The sequence below is a fragment of the Pinus tabuliformis genome, chromosome 3_1 (assembly GCF_031772625.1).
Source record: "Pinus tabuliformis cultivar Carrire ecotype Pingquan chromosome 3_1, CPIR1, whole genome shotgun sequence".
Lineage (NCBI taxonomy): Eukaryota > Viridiplantae > Streptophyta > Pinopsida > Pinales > Pinaceae > Pinus > Pinus tabuliformis.
Window position 1 is genome coordinate 487,216,215 of NC_142301.1, and position 7,425 is coordinate 487,223,639.

A 7,425-nucleotide genomic window follows, 5' to 3' on the forward strand; every position below is an offset into this window, starting at 1 on the left:
TTTCTCACCAATAAAAGAGACATATGAAAGACCTTGAAACATCTCAATTTTCATCATGAGCCAATAACTTAAGCAACATAAGAGCATCACCAAAGGATTGCAACAAACCAATTTCAGAAAGAAAAAGAAAAGAATGAACTGATGGAAACGTATGAGAAGCTTTCGTTGATTTTTTTGCATTCATTTATCACCACAGGGAATCATATGTGAATGTCTAAGTCAAAAACCACATGCGTACGCTAATTTAATTCATAACAACTATGTACAGATTATAAAATATTGATTTTTCATAATCACAACTTCCACTGAACAAGACATGTTTGTTCGTATTATGTTAGAAAAATTAGAAGAGTGAAGATGCAGGAATCATTCCCAACTTATGTTTGATATATTAAAAGAAATGATGTGGAAGACATTTGTTGAATAAATGTGCAATTTTTTCCTTTGGAGGAATATATTCCAACTTGACTTTTTGTCCAAGAACTTTCTCTCTAAGAAAAAATGGTATTTGATTGGGATTTCTTTAGTTTTTTAATGTCTGATAGGGTTTTTAGAGATACTTATGGCACTAGTGTTGTCACAAAGAATAGGTACAGGTTGAGAACAAGCGACTTGGATGTCCTATAATGTTTGGATCATCCATAGAAGTTGAGTGCAACAAGCAACAACAACAACATATTCTTCTTTAGTAGTTGATAAAGTAATAGAGATTTGTTTTGAATGAACTAAGACACTAAGCGAGTCCCAAATAGAATGCTCCTCCACTAGTACTTTTGCGGTAATCAACATTACCTACCTAGACTACAATTGTGTAAGCATGAAATGAAAAATCTATGTTTTTGGATACCATAGACCAAGCTATTGGGTGCCTTGGAGATACTTGAATATCCTATTGACTTCTATGATATGAGTTTCCTTATGATTTGCTTAGAATCTTCCAACTATGCTAACTACATGCATAATTTATAGTCTTGTATTGGTAATAAATCAAGTTTCCAATCATAGATTTGTATTCAGGTTAATTAACTATAGGAGAGTGATCATTTTGGCTGAGATTGCATCCTGTTACCATTGGTGTGCACATAGGTTTGGAGTCTTCTTGTCCATAATTCTTCATAATTTGTCTGAGATACTTGGTTTGAGAAAGAAAGATACCATATTTAGTTTGATGAAATTGAAGATAAAAAAAGTATGTTAGCTCACTAGTAAAGACATTTCAAATTCTTGTTGCATGGCTGAAGAAAATCCTTGACTCATAGATTCAAGGTTGCTTCCAAATATGATGTCATTAACATAAAGAACTACTAAAAAAAGCTTGTCTTTGTCATATTTGATATGCAAATTGCTATCTTGTTGTAGTGGCTACAACACCCTCCAAAATTTTGGCCTGCATCCAATTTCAGAGCCCCCTTCGAGAGTCTTACTTCATGACTGCACACACTTGAGTCCACTCCATAAGCTTGTGTGAGTCCTCGCACCCACCTTGCTTGATCATTCCACTGACAACTTTTCCATGTTGATGTCAACGTCATGCTTGCGACCATGTTCTAGTCATACACAAGGTCTTCGCTTCGTGTGTACATGTTGTGTTTGCTATGAAAACGTCTGTCGCGCTCACACATGGAGTCATATACACTATCTCACAAGCGTCGTCAGGGTCGAAAAAAAATCAATCAAAAGTGTCACATTTTTCGCTCACACCATCAGTCAGTCATGTTGAGAATATGTGTCTAGATGGTTTGAGTCGTCTTGTCTTCAAGTTAAGTAAGTGTGTGTTTGCAAGATCATGTATGCACCCTTTCACTGGTTCACACACTTATTCATATTGTTGAAGTTTTGACAAATGGATTTCCCTGTGATAGTCGGACCTCCACCCCACTGTTGACTTGATCATCTGTCATCGAGGACAATGCAGAAGCACCAAGAAAGCCATTTAAAGCAGCACTACCCGTAGGAAGATCAATCAATCTTCATGTTGGTCAACCAAAGAGTTTGACTCGACAGTCACCCCGAGACTGACTCCCCTCAAAAATTACGCAAGGCTGTAGACCTTGCCTACCCCACTGACTGAGAAAATTATGTGGATAGGCTGGATAGACACCCAGTGCTCATCCCTATCTCCCTCAGAAAAATGCGCAATTTTTCTAGCCATCCCTCTAGTCAGTCGACCAACTGCTCACCCAGAAAACTTTGCATTTTTCATGAGCAAGCCCTTTGCTACCTAGCAGTCTGCTCAACTCAGGAACTATGTAGAGGTGATCAGCAAGCTAGCCTCCCAGCATCAGTGCAGTTTTCCTTGCCAGCAGCTTCTAGCAACTAACTGCCAATTCCCTCCAGGAATTGTGTAGTTTTTGCTGCCAAGATCTAGCAGCTGACTGTTGGTTCCCTCCAGGAATTACGTAGTTTTTGCTACCAGTTTCCTAGAAGCTAACTTCCAATTCCCTCCAGGAATTGTGTAGTTTTGGCAGCTAAGATCCCAACAGCCATCTTCCATTTCCCTCCAGGAATTACGTAGTTTTGGCTGCTAGGCTCCTGCTGCCCTCTCCTTCCAAAACTTACGTAGATTTTGTCTGCCCATCCTTCCCACAACCCAGACTACTCCATCAGCTAGTGACTTCTACGCAGTTTTCACCAGTAGTGCCCAGGAGCCCCAATCACATGTCGCAACTCGCAACCTTGTCTCCTCTCCCAGTCACCTACATTGAAACAATCATGCATCATGGTAGACTAGGAGATTTATGGATTTGATGTCGTCTCATCATGAGTGACTGTAGAATAGGTACACAAACAAACATGGTGCAATGACGGATGGGATGAACAAAGGGAGTATATGCAGAAGGACATGTTGACCAATGGACTAAAAAACGATGCATGCAAAGAGATTTGCTCACGAATGGATGATCATGCAAAGATATGTTCGTGGACAGACGAACAGACAAACATGAAAGGATGTGTTCATGGATGGACAAATGGACATACGAGCATGCACTTTTCACGTATGGGCGAACCTGTCAAGCATGCCAACATGCAAGAAAGGAGCAACATGAAAATGCAACATCAAGCAAACTCAATGACCATTGAAGACTTTGTGCACTTTGCCATGCAAAGGTGAAGTTGTGACACACCATGAGGACATCCATCACCTAGTAACACTGCAGCTTCACATGCACACCAATAGCAGCACGACTGTACCAACACTGTCATATCGAGTCTTGTCATGAGTCATGTCATCCACATCTCTACTATGGGACACACTGTCAATCAATGTAATGTAAAGTGGAAGTCTAAGATATCCACTTGTCATATGAAGAGTCATGTAAAGTCGAAAGGTCATGGAAGTCAAGTAGTCATGAGGGTAGTCGAACATACACAAGGGTCAGTTTCACCCTTGGCCATAAATACCCCCTCATTTGTACATGCAAATGACTGTTCACCTCGGGTCCTCCCACATAGGCTTAAGAGTGTAATCTTTTCTTTAAGGAGTAACTAGTGGCTCCAACTCCCCACCCATGGGGTTAGTTACATATCATGTAGCGATGTGTCTTGGAACTTTCACTTAATTCAGAAGCCTGCTAATAGGCCAACACATTTTAGCACATGTATTGTAACTATTGTAAGACTGATCTTGAACACTTGTAATGCATGTTGCTTTAACCCGTGTTTAACACTCGAAAACATTCATTTGTTGTAATACATATATATTAATGAAAATGTGTTGTATGAGTTATTAACGATGTCTTGCCCATGTTTGTTGCCTCCCTAGACCTTAGACAGACCTTTCATGTAAACTTGCTATAACAACCATCACACTCGCACATACTCCTCTCTTGTGTGTTGTACATGTTATCTTTCCTTATGTGTTGTGATTGTTGCATCTGTGTGGACTTCTCTTTCAGAAGCTGCGCACATCCTGTTGTGTTGTTTGTTCCAAACTGAGTTGGGGCTTCCTCCCAATCAACTAGGGACTCACTCCCAAACTCTCCCTCTTCAGTGAAAGAACCATTGACATAGGTACACTAGAGATCACCAGGCACGTGAACCTCACTACTCAAAGACAAAGAAGACCACTCTCCTATGATGAAAAGCAAGATATGAGGCAAATATTTAAGGTAATGAAAACCAGGCCATCATACCAAATGGGACTCCCACACCAAATGGTGTGAGGTCTAGTTGGGACTTCACACTGGGGTGATCCCCTAAATGTTGGCGGGTCCAGCACTATCAACATTTATGGCGCTAGAAGGAGGGTTTCTAGTTGTATATGGTTGAACGTCCTCTCACACTCACTCATCAACCATTTGCTCAAGGTAGTAACTCTCCCTCTCTCTCACCTATGTGCGACTCTGCAGTTGGTTACTTCTCAACTCCCAGGACTGAACACAAAATCCCATATCATCATCTTCGCTCCATCCGTCTGTTATAGAAATTTTTGTGCCTTACAGCATGAAGCATGAAATGTCAATAATCTAAGGGATCCAAAGTCCCTAAACATGTTGTTCCTACCCCTAGAGGAACAAGGTCAGCAAACCACAGCACTGAATATCAGTTCTCCACCTGAAAACACTCAAAAACAAGCTAATTCTGGATCATGTCAACTGCTCCACTGAGCATTTGCGCTGAATGTCAACTGCTCCACTGTGTACCTGCGCTGAATGTCAACTGCAAAGAAGGCTACCTACGCTGGGCGAGTTTGGCCAAGTGGCACAGTCATTCCTCAAGGTGTCAATGCCCAGGAAGCTTCCAAAATGACACTTGGATCAGAGAATTCGACTGGTGATGAGTAAGAGGGTCTAGATCTCCAAGTGGAAGCAAGAACCTCCAAGTGGACTCAAGAACTGAAGAATAACTGAAGTGGGAGAGGACACTAGTCAGATTCATGCCAGCTACAAGCTGACTCATCCTTTCTCCAAAACTCCTATATATAGAGCTCTCTCATGAGGTCTAAAGAGGCTGGAATCTTGTGAATGTAAGGAAGTGCTGTTGGTTTGAGTATAGAACTATTGGGTGATTTGCTTGAAGGAGGTGAAGAGGAGATTTCTTTCTGCTGGGAGGTGATGCTGGATTGGGCCTTTTATGGTTGTATTACTTCCTGAACTTTACTTCTTCCATTAATAAAGCATTTGAGGTTCTTCTATATGCATGTGTCTCAATGGTGTATTGCTATACTTGTGTATTTGATTTATTCTAATCCTTGAATCAATTATGAATGTATGCTTCTTGCAGTTTCCCTCTCTTGCCATTTTGCAGGATCTTGGTGTAGCTGGGCCAGTGAAAGAGTAAGGAGCTGGGAGCAAGCAGCAAAGAGAGAAGATTGGATCAATCATTAGCGGAAGACATCGGTTAGTGGATCTCTTTCTCCCCTCTCTTACATCTCATAAAGAAGTAATCTTGAATAGCTTTGCTTTGATTGTTGCTGAGGTAATATCACCCTTAGAGTGGGATAGGGTCATTCCGTATTGGATACAATCCCCAGCAGAGTCGCCAATTTGTTGTTGGGAAAAGTATCCAATACGGAATGACCCTATCCCACTCTAAGGGTGATAGTACCTCAGCAACAATCGAAGCAAAGCTATCTAAGATTTATTCTTTATGAAAGTAAAATAGGGGAGAAAGAGATCCACTAACTGATGTCTTCCGCTAATGGTTGATCCAATCTTCTCTCCTTGCTGCTTGCTCCCAGCTCCTTACTCTTTCACTGGCCCAGCTACACCAAGATCCTGCAAAATGGCAAGAGAGGGAAACTACAAGAAGCATACATTCATAATTGATTCAAGGATTAGAATAAATCAAATACACAAGTATAACAATACACCATTGAGACACATGCATATAGAAGAACCTCAAATGCTTTATTAATGGAAGAAGTAAAGTTCAGGAAGTGATACAACCATAAAAGGCCCAATCTAGCATCACCTCCCAGTAGAAAGAAATCTCCTCTTCACCTCCTTCAAAGCAAATCACCCAATAGTTCTAAACTCAAACCAACAGCACTTCCTTACATTCACAAGATTCCAGCCTCCTTAGACCTCATGAGAGAGCTCTATATATAGGAGTTTTGGAGAAAGGATGAGTCAGCTTGTAGCTGGCATGAAGCTGACTAGTGTCCTCTCCCACTTCAGTTATTCTTCAGTTCTTGAGTCCACTTGGAGGTTCTTGCTTCCACTTGGAGATCTAGAGCCTCTTACTCATCACCAGTCGAATTCTCTGATCCAAGTGTCATTTTGGAAGCTTCCTGGGCATTGACACCTTGAGGAATGACTGTGCCACTTGGCCAAACTCGGCCAGCGCAGGTAGCCTTCTTTGCAGTTGACATTCAGCGCAGGTACACAGTGGAGCAGTTGACATTCAGCGCAGATGCTCAGTGGAGTAGTTGACATGATCCAGAATTAGCTTGTTTTTGAGTGTTTTCAGGTGGAGAATTGATATTCAGTGCTGTGGTTTGCTGACCTTGTTCCTCTAGGGGTAGGAACAACATGTTTAGGGACTTTGGATCCCTTAGATTATTGACATTTCATGCTTCATGCTGTAAGGCACAAAAATGTCTATAACAGTTGCCCCCTAAAGTATGAGGTCGTTTATCGGGTGAAATGCTTTATCAGGAGGATCCGAAGTTCATTCAATCGTTGAGAGGTGACCTGTAATAAAATACAATACAATACATTATTTTTCATTCTGCTTTCATGATCTAGCTGAGGCGGGCATTCCCATGCTCAGCTTTATAAATTCATTTTGGTACATATAACAGACAATCGTCTGATGGTAGACTGATAATTCTCTGCTGAAATTATCATCCTTTGAGTAGGATGATCATCTGTTGCAATGATGTACATGTCAAATGTCTTTATATTTCCTGAATATATATCGCAGCCCGGATGGATGAAACTAGATTCGGGGTCTTCAAACTCGTTCGATCTTCACTCTAAGTACAAGTCGATCCATGTGAGAATTGTGCTGAAGTCGAACATGGAAAGACATCACTTGATTACCGGTCAATAATGTAAACCGTTAACAAGCGCGAGAGGAATCACCGGTAATGATAATGACCCTCAAGGTACTGCAGTACAATTCACGTGGTGTGAATAAAGGACTTGGCGTCGAACACCACGCAAAATCTTCTGGTCGAAGGTCATTGATGTATACCTGTCGCCGGAAGTGAGAAACTTGCCATTGAGGCATGCAAGCTTCAAAGTACTGAGGGGGGTGTTCCTAGATCAACTTCTTGGATAATGAGCTGAAGTCGACAAGAAGCGATCCGTCAAAGGAGGGCCTTAATGAATCCCACATCAGTGACACGGAACGGAGCTAATGATTTTAGAGGAGGTGAAAACAATCTGTGACATATGATTCAGGGTGGCGGTCATGGGTGGATGAAGGATAATGTATGGCAGTGGATGGGACACGGTTGACTCTTTCTGAACAACATCT